At 38.5% G+C, this 15616-nt stretch overlaps 1 protein-coding gene across 15 annotated transcripts in view; it reads right to left on the minus strand.

Annotated features, from left to right (window-relative positions):
• epb41a (erythrocyte membrane protein band 4.1a) overlaps window positions 1–15616 on the minus strand; it is a 100602-nt gene that overhangs the window by 22015 nt on the left and 62971 nt on the right. For 2 of the 15 annotated variants that reach the window (XR_008604112.1, XR_008604111.1), the window contains exon 18: window positions 6825–8973. The exons of the other annotated variants lie outside the window; for them this stretch is intronic. The gene's annotated coding sequence lies outside the window, so the exon portion shown is untranslated. The remainder of the gene's footprint in view (window positions 1–6824; window positions 8974–15616) is intronic. 15 annotated transcript variants of the gene reach the window in all.

The following is a 15616-nucleotide window of genomic DNA, read 5'->3' on the forward strand; positions in this document are numbered from 1 at the left end:
GCAGTGCCTGACTGTACATTATAAAATAAAAATAATGCTAGACAAAAAATACAGCACTGTATTGTACACAGTACAGTATGCAAATATTTACCCCATGTCTGCATCAATTCTTTCAGCCTGGTCAGGCCACAGGACCTCATCAACATCACAAGCTATGTTTTCTCTGGCCAGGCAATGTGGAAAGAAAGACCTAGTGTGTCTGATCCAGTCCTGACATGCATCAACAGAAACATCACCACATGTCAAGACCATTGATTGCAAGAGATTTTCCCAAAGTATGGCTGCCGCTCATATACCTTCCATCTCCATGTAGAGAAGAATTCTTCTATAGGATTGAGGAAGGGAGAATATGGCAGCAGAAAAACCACAACAACCTGAGGGTTCATACTGAACCGTTACCGAATCAATAGTCCTCTATAAAACTAACATTGTCCCTGACAACAACAAAAACCGTGTATTCTTGCCAAACGCACTGCACCTGTGTCAGTCGGCCCTCACCAAGTCCATCTAGGAAAGTTAACAAATGCTGGGGTTCTATGGGTCCAGAACTGCATGACGGTCAATTACTCCAAGATTGCTTATTGCAGCACAGAGGGTTATGTTGCCCCTACGCTGACCTGGACGTTGACTATAGCCCATTGTCCAATGATGTTCCTCCCTCTTCTCCTCCTCTTGGCCAAGTTGAAACCAGCCTCATCCACATAGATGTCTTCATGTGTATCATCAGAATCCATCTGAAAAACTCTCTGGAACAAACGCACACAAAACAGAGAAAAAGTCAGTCATGTACACTTTCTGTAATTTTACTAGCACTTGTGAACCAGAATTATGCATTAGATTTTCTTACAGTATTCTCAGAACATTTCTGACTGCTTTTATTGTTCCAGTATAGACATGTCACTGAAGTGACAAACAACATTTACATACCATGTAAAGTGGTCCAGGACCAGGTGCATGGGCAGGTCCAGCTTCTGGTTCTGGCTCTGGCCATGGTCTAGATTGTCCACGTCCTCTTCTTCCAACATGATCTCTTGCTCCTCTGACATCCATTCTGAACAGCTAATTCTGCTTCCCAGCAGGTTTTATAGTGTGCAATTCATTGGCAAAAGTGTTTTCAGTTTTGACCTGTTGTGTATTAATTGTGACAGCAGCGTTGGAACAGTGTCCCAATTCTGCTTCCTAGTGTTCACTTTTTGAAAAATGTGTGCTATGAGTGAAAAAGTGTGTTCAAATGACCAAAAACATGTTCAGTCTTTTGCAAAAAGAGTGCAAGAGTTCTGGGAACTGTGTGCAAACCACGAATAGTGTCCAAAATTTTGACAGCAGAGTCCTATTTTTGAGAAATGTATGCAGTCAGTTGGTGGCTGTGTGCAGTGAATGGAATTTAGTGTCTTATCAATTGAGAAAAACTGTAAATTTCTGAATAATATGTGCAACTGTAGTCACAGGAACATCAAGCTGCTTGGAGATGGTCTTATAACCTTTACCTTTAATATGCTTGTCTATAATTTTCTTTCTAATCTCCTGAGACAACTCTGTCCTTCGCTTCCTCTGGTCCATGTTTAGTGTGGTACACACCATGTCACCAAACAGCACAGTGACTACTTGTAACCCTATAAATAGGCCGACTGACTGATTACAAGTTTGTAGACACCTGTGATGCTAATTAGAGGACACACCTTGATTGAACATGTCTCTATGGTCACATTATTTTCAGTCTTTTCTAGGGGTACCATCATTTTTGTCCAGGCCTGTTTCCTGAGTTTATTTTTTAAAATAATTCTGTTGACCCACAGTTCAAAATCAATGTCTGATTTTCACTGTTTAATTTTCAGAGAATTTTTATTTATTATTACTTTTGTCAGATTCAAATGATTTCTGTGACCATTGTGGGTTTTTCTTTCATTAACCAAGGGGTATCAACAATTTTGTTCACGTGTGTATTATAGGCCAGTGTTTAGTTTCCCAAAACAGCTGACATAGGCAGAACCTATGCTGCTTAATGTGTCACTACACTATACAATAGTTGTCGAAGTACCGTTCACTCAAAAATTATTTTGTTATTGTTAAATGATTTACACTTAGGAGACACATTATGTCCAGCAGTTAAACTTTTGTCATGAACAATATTAGTAGTTTCCCTGATTCCAAACTTTTGGGATGGAGAAAGAGTAGTCATTTTTGGAAGAATCTTTAATTAGATAATTAAACATTTTTTGCAGATCCAATCCATATTTGGCAAAAATAAAAATCAATTATGACATACAACATTTCTGTTATCATCCACCATGACATCTGTTCTCATTTAATGATAACAGTAGATGTCATGTTATATGATAGCTACTTTTAAAGTCAAGCTGACAAAAAGAAGGTATGATGGATAAAACTGTGTGGCAAGATACTGATTGCATCTCCATGATGTTAAAATCAGGGATCTGTGGGGACCACACTATCTGTGGCAGGATTCACTGGTGTTTGTGTGGCTAAAGATAGAGGCTTACTGTACATTTAAGCTTGTTGTCCTGCTGCAGTAAGGAATTAACAAGATAAATTGCTGATGATGCTGTGTAATAGATATGAATTTGAATATCTCAAGTGTGTTGATTGTTTGCCAGTACTGTATGATGAAGTCAAAAGCCACAAGTTAACTTTGTTACTTCACAACAATTTAATAAAAAACTTTCATTTCACACATTGGTGAGTACTTCTTCACCTAATATTATGATTTAAGCAAGGAATATTGAACAGAATCTTGTCCAAAACAAAACTGTGTGCCCGTTGATTATGAAACACTGACCACTTGTTGCAAAATTATGGAACACATTTGAAGCAACAAACGGACAATGCAGAATTAATTACTATCAGCCTAGTGGGAGCATGCACAATGGCACAATCAATCAAGGTAAAAGCCAGCATAATGGAAGAATCTAAATGTTCCGACAAAATTCATAACACTTAAATAACTTAAAATGAAGCTCACTTAGCGAGAATGTATTTATAGTAATATTGTAGATTATTTGGATTTCGACAAAAACAAATTCTTTTGCATCATGCTTGCAAATACCATCATACCCAACATACTGCAGAAAAGTACATCTCTCACAGTGTTGACAGGTGGTTTAATGTACTACAAAATTATGTTAGAACACTGACTAGCATTTACAAACAACTTGTGTGTTTGGAAATTACATATTCCAAACACACACCAAACATTTTCGTATACAAATGCATTCTTTGCACCCTCCCCTTGATATAGAGGAAAAATGCTCAATATGATACTAAAATAAATGATGATGGTTGCTCAGTCTACTGCATCACAATAGCAGCAAGTGAAACAAGGGAGTCCATACAAAGTTCTTCCCAGCCACATATTCCAGCTCCTTATGGAGGATCATCAGGATCCCCAGGTGAGACAGTATATTAAAGCCAGCCAGCATGTTCTTGGTCTGCTGCAGCATCCCTTCTCAGTTGGGGATACCCACAAAACTGAGAATGGTCCAGAGGGCACCCAAATGAGACGCCAAAACCACGTCAACTACCTGTTTCAACATTAAGAAGCAAGAAGCTCCTCTCAGGAATCTGAGCGTCTTATTGTTTCCCTAAGGGAGACCACCACCATACAGCGAAGGAAACTGAATTTGGTTGCTCATATCCACAATCTCATACTTTTCAAATGGTCTATGCGCAAAGCTCATGATCCCAGGAGTCAGTTAAAGTATACTGTAGATGAAGCAGTGAACTGACAGTATGTCCATGACAGTCTGCTGAAGTTTGATTGACTGGGCCAGTAAACACAGTTTATACTATAAGTTACATAAAGTTGCAGTAATAATCAAGTCAAATTTGTAACCATTTCTTAAATTTTCAACTTTTATCCCTTTTATCCCATTTCTTAGCACTGGGCAAAGCATTTACAGTTACAGAATCAACCAAATAATGAGTAAGAACCACCAGTGACTTTCAAGTTGTTGCTTTTTTGTTTGTTTTATTTTACTATTTGGTGTATGATGAGACTAGAATTGGTGGACAGTTTAACCTGTTGCATATTGTAGAATTTGGATCAGATGGTTGCCACAAGGGGAGTGATAGTCATGACTTCTATGCAAGAAGATGTCATAATACTGAAAATGTTACAATACACAAAAAGCAACAAATTCACTGGATGACTAAGACAAATTCCATCAGTAGACCATCAGACCAAAATGTGGTAAATTCCTATAATTCACAGGAGTAAGTACAGGTTTACAGAATTATCCCAAGATTTAATGATGCTGGTGGATGTGTGCTCACCCATCAAGAGGCTGGATATATTCACTGAGCAAGCACAGTTATTAAAAATATATTTAATCAAATAACAGTCTTGTAAAAGTAGTAAACACACAATACCACTTGTATGTCAGTTCCACCACCACTGTCATGGGTAAACAAGACACTTTCCTGGAGTTAATTTAAACAGTCATGTTTAAGGTTTTCAACATCATCTGTATTCTGGATACAACATGAGGAAGGTTTAAAATTATAATGAAATGTTATTAATGAATTCTTAGAAGATGACTAAGTGATACAAATAAAGACACTTAATTGTTACTAAATTTCACATCAAATGCGAATATCTCTTTTGAAACAAAACCTACCCTAACTATCCATTAACAGAAAGAAATTGTCACACTCCAACAAAATGATTGGGGTAAAAGGATGATAAAAGATGACATGATACACTGAGACGAGACTTCACATCTTAGTGCACCATAAACAGTGCATCAACATGCTGTACTAGCATTAAGAAATGGATCACTACAAAACTTCACCAAATCTTCTACCTCCACTGCTTAGTAGAGTCTGGACATAGACATCAATCAGGTTTAAAACTACAAAGGCAACATTGCCTAACAATTAAAATACAGCTAATGACACAGAACCCACCTGCCATTTTTTTTCTCCCCACAGTGCTCAAATATTAAACGCTGAACAAAAGCAACCATACTAAACATTTGCTGTGGTAAAAACTGCAATACTGGCAAAAGTATTATTTAAACTAAAAATATCAACTCAAAGATAAGCCAGACGTAAGGCCTCTTGCTAAAAGAGTGATTTCAAAATTGTGTCAAAAGGGTAGGTGGTGGGGAGTGGACATACTAATCTGATAAAGCATGTATGGAAGTGTGAGTGATTACTTTCTGTATGCTGTTTGAATGGAAAGTTAAGGTTACTATCACTAATTGGAAGAACAATAAGCGGTTGTATAGTGTAGAAAAACAAAACAGAAATGATTTGGATGAGATAAAAGTTCTTCACTCACGAACAGTCATTAGTACTAGTAGGCACAGAAGGTAGTCTAACTTTCAACCAAGCTGCATGCAGCACGAACAGTATCCACAGACAAACAGGCACTGAGCCTCAAGTCGACTGACTCTGGTACCAGAGTCTCAAATATTGTCTTTGGTATTTTTTAGACAGTAAATGGTAATGGTCCGTGCTTATATAACACTTTTCAACCTTAGTGGGCTTTACAATGTGCTTCTTATTTATCCATCGATACACACATTCACATGTCCATGGCCACAGAGTGGGTGAATGTTTGTATGAATGGGGGCTGGCCTGCCATCGGGCTACTTCGGGTTCAGTTTCTTCCCCAAGAACACTTTGACATAAGGAAGGGTGGGAGACTGAACTGCCAATTACTGTGTAATTACTGGACAACCTCCACTACAACCAGAGCTACAGCTACAGCACAGGCAGGAGTTCAGCAAGTCTCAGCAGTGAGCAGTGGCACCTTCAGAAGTGTATCATATGGATGGCCAGATAAGGCCACTGACACATTTAACCCAAATGCCTTAACTGAATTTCAAGAATCCTATTATGCTGTTGTGGTCGAGAGGCTAGTTAAAAGCTTTGTGAGAGTTAAGAAATCTCATACAGAGATACTTCGGTTTCATATTTTACTTGATGTGTGTAGGCTAACTGAGGCACAGTTAGCATTTTGGTTATTTGGGGGACCAATGTTCAAAACAGTCCAAGAGAAGAGATGCTGCAGAATATTTAAAGGGAAGCAGTTATATGCAAAACACAAATAGTTTATTTGTGATTTCAACATTGAAAATTATTTTCAAAAGTGATAATTTATCTAACCACAGCAGTAATAAAATGTGTTTTTACTGTTAGTAGGCTATCTGTTGCCATATTTTGGTGATTACTCTGTCCTGTTCTATAACACATCATGCATACAATAACATCACTGTTGCAAAGATCCTGCTGTTAATGGATGGTGCTCAGGATTTGGCTGTGTTCTAAATGATTTAATAGTAGGTGACAAATTCTGATTCTGTGTGTGACAGCTCATGTGCCTGAAGTGAAGGAAAATATTTACCATTACATTCCAATCAGTCTTGTTCAATGCTTTTATGGATCTGACCAATATGGAGCTTGTTGGGTGTAAAGTGGCAGGTATTACATAAACTTAGATGAAAGCCTTCTTCTAACCGCTCCTGTTCCCTCCTGCTAACACTTTGTCAAAACCTGGATTACATTCATTACTAATAAAATCTGACCTGTTAAAGACTTTGTCTTCATTTTAGTAAAGTTGTGCAAACTTAACAGGCATTGCAGCTTGTTAAAATTTCGCAACTGTGGGGAAAAGGGAATGAGAAAAACTAAAAATGAAAAAATGTGAAAGTTTTTTTATGATTGTGGAGATGTCTGTGTGTGTGTCTCTGTCAACTAAAGGCATGCAAACTGTGTCTTTTGGAATCTAATGCTGCTTTCACTCGCACTCAGACACAGTGGTTGCATTCTGAAAATTCTGAGTTTCAGTGAAGGAACTCGACCTATCTGGGGTGGCCACAGGGGTGGGCAATGAGATTTCAGAGTTGGCCGCAGCCCTTTCACGTCCCCCTTCGAGGTGCCACTGGCAGTGAGTGCAGACTCAGTGCCGGTGAGTATCCTGTAAGCCCCATAGGAAAACAAGTAGTTAGTCTCCACCTGCAAAAATTAAAGCTAAACTTTGTATATCAAACTCAGTGAGTTTTAAACACAGTTCAGGTCTGTAATGCTTTAATTTTGATCACTAGAATCTCAGTTACATACACTGAAAAGCCATAGCAGATAGATGAAGAAAACCCCTTTGTCAGTGCCTGTTTTTAGTTTGCAATACACTGGCTAATGCCTGTAGATGTAATGCATACCAGTACATACAAAGGATTTAGCACCAAAAAAAATTAATTGCTTTTTTTTTTTTTTTTAGCAGGAGACACAAGTGTGTCTCCTGCTAAACTACCCCTTCATTATACTGGCTTTAAATCCCAAACACTTCTGATATTTTTTTTTCCTAAAGAACATGAAGTATATTTTAGATGTGATGAGATAGTGTTCAAAATACTTACAAAAAGAGCAAACTAAACCAACTAAAAAAGCAAAACAGATATAATGTACTCCTGAGTCTACTTCCTAAACACACAGACAGGAAATAAGAAAGAAAAGAGCCTATAGGAGACTAGAATGATTCTGAGCCAGCTGTAGCCATAGATAACACATGTACCATCAGCGCATTGCCTATTTGTTAAAATTTCTGTGAAACATGTAAGGGAACCATTTGCTTTATATTTGGTTTAAGCATTTCAGTTGTGGAATAGCACATCATCTCAGCAGGGTGAATTTAGTTCCGTTAAAACTTTCTCAGTCTCTGTTCTGTTGAAGGGCAGCACAGCTCAGACTTCATACTTACACTTGGCCTGATTACAGGTTGATACTTGGTCCAGTATTATCACAAGGGTAATGTGTGTGAGTTGCAACAGCACTCTGCAAGGCTGCACACATTTTCAACACTCCATGAGAGCTTTGTTCAACTTACTATTAGTGTTTGCTTGCCACATAACTGAATGCAATCAAAGGGCTGTATAACAGAAAAGTTATGAGATCTTATTATAGTATATTTTGAAATAAACATGCAACAACACAGTGTATCTGTTGAACATATAAATGGCACTTGATTTTTGTTTACAACTATAAAAATCACCCATTTGGGTGCACTCGACTTTTTCTGTTACTTTTTTTTTGGTCTGCTATGACCAATAGCATTATCAATAATTAGTATTTTAGCATATCTGGTATGGTCGTTTGACTAATTATGCTATAGCTGATATTTTGCTCAGTACCTCCTCTGTAAACAGCTTACTGGTGCATAGGAGACAGCTAGCATCTAGCTAAAAAAATCTGCCATTGACCGATGTCATTTCACCTGCCTCTAAAAGGTCCAACTGTCTCAGAAATTGAATTAGTAGAGTAGTACATTACGACAGGTTTTCCTAATAAATCAGTCACCACTACTATTTTAAAGAGCTTGAGAGCTGTAGAAACAGTGACTAAGTGAGCTAAGTGATAACCATCTGATGCAGAAAAAGTTACATGTGCTCGTTTTAAAGAGCAACATTTCTTTTTGAGTCCTTACACTTTGACATTGCATGGAAGGCCATTTTTAGGATATAATCTAAAGTAAAGATAAGATCACGGTAGAGGAGAAAAACAGCACTTGAACTGAACAGTCTCTAGAAAGCCATAGATACCTTGCAGAATTACATGGTATGAGATCCCCTGATTTATTTGTTTTTAAATGAAGGCCAGCCACAACATGGTGAGGGCCACTAGCAGCAGCCATGACAAGAAGAAAGACATGTGGGAGTTGTTGAACCTGGATGGGTTTAGCTTATATGGTTTAACCAAGCTCCTCCCCTCATCCGACACATAAATAGCCACCTTTAGAGTGTGACCATGAACTTGTTTTTCTTCTTCCTCCTTATCACTGTCATGATCATCATCATCATCATCATCATCATCATCATCATCATCAATCCAATCTACCTCACTGTCTTCATCCTCATCTTCCAGCAGACAGTCATGTCTGTACAGGAGTGGCCCCCGTGGCGCTGGGGACAAACTACATGCTCTTACCTTGTGTCCAAACAGAGACTGCCTCCCTCGCTGTGCTCGGCAGCAGCAGACCAAGAGAGACAGATAACAATGAATAGGACAAGTGGAATATGGTCAACTGAATGAAGGAGGAGGGGGACAGATGGATGGGAAAATGGAGGCAGCCAATGTTGGACGGAAAGAAAAACGAAAAGGAAGGTTCTGGAGGTTATTTAGGATGGAGAGGGATGTAAGTGACATCCCTTCTTTAAACTGTTACTGCAACTGTTATGTTATGTATGTAAACTGCATAACTAAGCTTGAATTACCCATGTAAGCCTATACTCTTATCATGACAACTTTAAGATGCTGGATGACCCACTGTATAGCAAATAAAATCAATCTCACTCTTACTTTTGTAGAGTTATAGCTGTGACATCAGATATCACAGATGACTGTACATGGAGTGTTTATTTTAATTCCATTACTGGAATTACTACAACAGATTTTCAGAATTTACAAATTGCCCTAAAATGCACCATGCAAATGTTTCAGATGGATAGAATGATAAGAAAATTCTGATTTGATCATCATAAACATTATTTTCCCAAAATAACTGCCATGTTCTGGGAAAACAGGGAAATTACATTAAAAAGTTGTTAACCTTGATAATGTAAACCACTTTATTTGTGGCTAAAACAAAAGCAGTTGGATTTGGGTAAGGATTAGGTTTGGTTGAGCTAAACCTAGCCTTCAAATGGGAACAAAAGGTAGGGTGTCCTACAGGTAAAAGTCCTTTCCTGACCCTTAACCTGTGATGGTTCTTATCATTTCTTAATGTGCATTAAAACCACAAGTGTGTTCAGCTATCGTATATGTAGGTTACTTTGAAAGCACCAAAATGTCAGTCTATAAATTTGAATGGATGTTTATAATTTGGATAATAATTTAACAGGTTATGTTTGTTTTCTAGGGCTGCACAGTGGCGTAGTGGTTAGCACTTTCGCCTTGCAGCTAGAAGATCCCTGGTTCGCGTCCTGGCTTTCCCGGGATCTTTCTGCATGGAGTTTGCATGTTCTCCCTGTGCATGCGTGGGTTTTCTCCGGGTACTCCGGCTTCCTCCCACAGTCCAAAAATATGCTGAGGTTAATTGATTAATCTAAATTGCCCGTAGGTGTGAATGTGTGAGTGCTTGTTTGTCTATATATGTAGCCCTGCGACAGACTGGCGACCTGTCTAGGGTGTCCCCTGCCTTCACCTGAGTCAGCTGGGATAGACTCCAGCCCCCCCCACGACCCTAGTGAGGATTAAGCGGTGTATAGATAATGGATGGATGGATGTTTGTTTTCTAGTTGTGTGTTTCCAACCTGTCCAATTAATTGTCTGCTTGTACTTGTTTGCATTTGTTTAGTGAGACTCCCTTGTTCTTTGGTCTCAACAATTAATTTGTTGCATGATACGATCAGAGTCTCAATAAATTGTTCTTTCACATTTTTTTTAACAGATTAACAGAGCCTATAAGCACTATTTTTGAACTGCTTCATGCAGTGGGGCACAGGATGTGAGCGCTAGATACCGCTTCCAGACTGTATGCAAATACACAGTGTTTGTAGAGTCACTACTAGTTTAACTATACTTCTCAGTAGTATAGTGGTAATGCCATTGTTTTCTGAATGCAGCAGCTTTCTAGTAACAAATCTATTTTATTGTTGAAGTAATGGAGAAGTGTCCAAACAAGCTACATTTCTGAGGCAAGAAGAAACAGCAAACCTTTTGATGTGGTCTCAAAACTAAGGATCTGTTTGTGACTCCACAGCCACATACAGTATATGCGAAGCTGACTTAAGCATGTACGTATGACTGTGACATCACGTACCAATCCTTAGTGCAGCCTGCCAATACCACCTTTCATCCAGACGACAGGTGAAATGTTTTTAGGGGACTCAAGGAAATCCAGCTGCTTTCATTTTCGAGGAAATTTAAACTTAAAAAAATAGAAGAAATATTCACAATGAAAATGCAGCTTCTGATGTTGTAAACTATGTGCCATGTTGCTGTAGCTTAGCTTGCTACATTTTTCTAGGTATTGTTCCAATATAGTTGCATTTAATGTAGAGTAGCTGCTTACCATGCTTTCTGATTAACTTGGCCAACTCTGCATAATACAACATATTTTACATGAGACATTCAACAACCTGATCTGTTATTTACTTTCTTCGCATAATAATTTTGCACAAATGCACCTGTTGGAGAAGTGCAGTATTGCTGAAGAACTGACTGTTTGGTGAACTGATAACATTACATACTGTCTCAATACAAGCAATGATGCCAAAAGAAATAATGCTGAAACACAAATATCTACAATTAGCTGGGGCATTTTAGTAGAAACAATTTGTTACTGTGCAAGATACTTTTGAAGCCAGTTCGTATAGCTTGTTGCTATATAGAAATTAGTGGCTTTGCTAAGGAGGCTTTTTCTACAGGAGTATTTGAAAACCTGCTGTAGTTATAAAGCACTGCAGCGTACAAGTAATGTAGAATGAAGGAAATCTGTTATGGTTCTATTTTCAACCAGCAAACTGTATGTAGAAAGACAATTTGTGTGATCACAGCCTTACTGTCACTCTCTTTGTTGTCATCAAGTACATCAGTGCTAAAATCGTCCTCTGAAGAGGAAATCATGCTATCATAAATTATCACTGCGATCTCCTTTTGGGAAAGCTACTAGCTTACTACCAACTATGGTAATGTAGGACTACATAAAAGGCCACTGCAGCCTGTTCTGAATGTTGCTACATCCAAATTTCAATATATCGTCTGGATGAAATGTCAGTGGCTCTTTCTGGGTTTTATGGGTTTGGTGTATACCCAAGATACATTGTATATTGCCAAAAAAACAACAAAAAAACTCACAGAAACACAACCACCAAAATATTGGTGTCAGAGACTTGTGACCCCCCCATCCTTAGAAGTGTGAGGAAGTCTGCCTATCTAAACATAGAGTGACAACTCAAAAGAATACAGCAGTCTACCACCAATTATATAATAGTATAGTAATTTAATAGAGGGCAATAGCAGTATACATAAGTTAAAGTAATTTCCATATATCAGCTGTAGCACTGAGCGAACATATTGTATATAAAAGCATCAGACTCAGGTTTTTACTTGATGACTGAGCTAAGCAAATGACAACAGTGTTGCTCCTTTCTTGCCTGACTTCTACAGTTTTTATTATTAGCCAGTGAGGATGCTGACTCTTTGGAACATGTAGTGTGATCTGTCTTGATCTGCTTGCATTATCACACAGCTCTGAATTAGAATGACACTGTGTATGTGGAAATGAAATGCATATTTAAGACCCCTTCCAGGCTTCTCATTTTCTATTCACTTTAGTTTTAAGCCAGCCAGAAACTTTTAAAAGGTTTGCATTGAATGAGGTTTTCAGCAAACTTAGTTCATTAGGTAGCTAGCAAGGTCAAATCTACCACAGTTATATATAAGATGCCTACTTTGGTTCACCACCGCGTGAAGTCAAGGACCCATTTTTAAAGAATATTATAAAATATCAAGGTGGGAAATATGCTTTTTATTATTGTAAACTGCATACATGCAGCACTATGGAAAATCTGGCAGGCACAAACACAGCAGTGGGTTTTGGGCAATAATTCATAATAATTTGACTAGCATTCACTTCATCTATAAATAAGCAACAACAGTTTAGCTAAAATGGAAGAGAATATCAAATGACCGTCTCAGATTTTTAGTCATTTGTCACTAGGGAAGCCAGTCATTGAGATGCTACACAGTTTGTAAAAAGGTAGCTGATAGGTGACAGTGAAGTGGTATAATCAAGCTGCACATGACAGCTGTGACAGAGACTGAAGGAAACCAGGAGGCAAACAGGCATGTGGGCATACATGGTGGGCATAGGAAAGGCATGAATCTGGGATGTATTCATTGCCAGATGGTGATGCAACAGAAATTATGTCCTTGATCTTATGTGCAAACATAATTCGGCAAGTATTTTGCAATAATATGAAAATACCAACAGTGTGTCTTGTTTTTTCAGCAAGAAAATTGCTGTTAAACATGCCGTTTTAGTTTTAAAAGCAGAAAATATCCTTGTGTCTGGGATAGAAACTGCATGCTCAGGTGACTGAGACATGTGGGTAGAAGAGGGCTGTTGAACTGAGATCCTTTTTGACCGTCATTGTCATTTTCTTAATGCTCAGGAGAGAATGGTCATTGTTGTGGGGAAGAGGACGGAGGTGGTGGGGATTTGACTGGGGAAATAGGGTCAGACTTCATAAGGGACAGGAGATGAGAACAGAGATACAAGACACATACACAGAAAGAAACATAAAGACATCCAGGGAGGGATAGATAAGTAGTTCTCTGGCTACTAAAAACTGGTCTACAGCTTGTTTTTCTATATTTAGCTCTTCAGTATATCACTGGTCATATCACAATCAAGAGACATGCAAATTCATTATTGGGACTAACTCAGCCATGCAAGATTACCTCAGCCATGCTGTGGCAGGTCAAGCAGGACGACAAAGATTGCAACAGCTATTCATAGAGTGATGACAGCAGTAAGAAAATGCGATCCAGGAACACCAATATGCTTCAAACTTAGTGGCTGTGAGAGTGCTCCAACCCTTTCCCCCTCCACCAAAATCAGCAACAGTGCATCTCTTAGGATTGCTTACAACAGTGGTTCTGTTTTACACAAATCCAGGCACACACAATGCCAGACCCATATTTATACACCTGAGTGGAAGAACAGGATAAAATGATGTCAGAATCACTATAGATAAAATTATTCATGTTTGTTTTCTCATGTACGTGCTAATTTACCAGGAGCTATTGACAGTTCAATGTCTCTAAAGACCCAGATAGCTGGTCTGATAAACACTGTGTAGAGGACAACATTGCACAATTTCAGTGTGTCATATACCATATGAAATCATTCAGTAGAGGTTAAATAAAGTATGATGACTGGTAGAGCAATACATCAAATGAAAAAACACTTGCATATTAAACTGGTATGATTTTTAAAGTTTTGGTCTAATTGTTATTTACAGATTTCATAATGATTTAATGTTGTAATTTGTGAAAAAATTAAAAACTGTATCAGAAACATTTTTATAGTACCTTCCACAAATACAGCAATGTGGTAGCAACAGTTCCAAAAAATGACTTAAGAACTAGTGCAGCAAGCCGAACCCAGTGGCTTCTCCGCAGGTACTCAACTATATGAAGCATTTGGATTTTTCTGGATTTTAACTTCCTTTCTTGTGGCTTTTCGGGCAAATCTTATGAAATTCTGACATTTGGTGTAGCAAGTGAGTAACAGTTTATTGTTGGCAAGCATTGGGTTGGATCCTGCACCACAGGGCTCGTCACCACAACCCAACTCTCTCTCTGGCTACCTACATCTTGCTGCTTCTCTTTTCTTGGCCTCGCTCTGATGTTTTAATTTTTGTCTTTGAGCAATCTTGTTGTACAGTGACCCACTAGGAAATGTCTTATTTCTCTTAACAGCTATCATTTCATGTGTGTAATTGTTTAGAGTATGTGTGGTAGAGTACACTTTGTTTCTATTAACCCCAGTCAGCAGTATGCAGTGTATAAAACCAAGTTATTGTAGTTACACTTTGTTGTGGCCATTAATGAGCCATGTGAACTTTTAGTAGCAGCGCTAATGATTCACTGAAGGTGCAGGGCTGGTGAATGCATATAGGGCAACAATCACACCCCCTGGAGCAACTGAACAGCTGCATGGAGGTTACAAAGTATGGAGAATATAAATCTCTAATAAACATTCTTCCATTTTTCTGTCATTTTTCATCTGTACAACACCATGTCTCCTCTTAAACTCCTTTGAAATTAGATTGTTCCGAAGAGCAAGCCCTAGTCTCCATTTCTGCATTTCACAACATGTCAAATGTCTGTTTCTATTGTCGCAAGCATTACTCATTCAAGTCTGCATGTGGTACCATTCAGGATAAGTATACACAGCTTTGCATTTAGATGTGTTCAGGCAGCACTTTTTTTAGAGCTTGCTGGTTTGAAGCATACTGAACTTTTGAGGTTGCAGCAAAGCACAACCTAGCAAAGCTGGTTGGCCAGTGCCATAGCCTGAAGATGTCATTCTTTATTGCTCATAAAGAAGCGCTGGACATTGTTGAGCTACTGTAGCATGTGCTAGAAAGCCCAGATTAGACTATCCCCACATCAGACACACACCACCCGCCACTGAGGCAAGCACAACTGTGGCCATACTTCTGCACACATGCCATCCTCATACCAAAATTTCAAATGTCAAAAGCATTTTAGCGACTGCAGCTACAGTTGTGCTAAAGCAGGGGAATGATGTGTAGGAAGCAAACAGCACCTCCAAGTGGTGAAATGGTATTTATTTAACACATTATCCATTTTAGCAACAATATGCTGTATTTAGTATACAGGATTTAGTATGTGTTTTGACAATGACATTCATCCGTGCAACTGGGTACATTTAATTTAAATAACAGTGAAAATAAACATTATGACTCCCCAGATGGCTATCTTAGCCGTGATTCATGATTCCTTATTCATATACGTGTGTGTGTGTGTGTGTGTGTGTATGCACGTGTGCGTGCATGTGCGTGTTGTGTCTGTGTGTCTGTGTACAGTACAGTACATTGTGACTTGCCAAAGTAAGAAAAGCTAG

This window comes from Amphiprion ocellaris, chromosome 15, assembly GCF_022539595.1.
Source record: "Amphiprion ocellaris isolate individual 3 ecotype Okinawa chromosome 15, ASM2253959v1, whole genome shotgun sequence".
NCBI classification, from domain to species: domain Eukaryota; kingdom Metazoa; phylum Chordata; class Actinopteri; family Pomacentridae; genus Amphiprion; species Amphiprion ocellaris.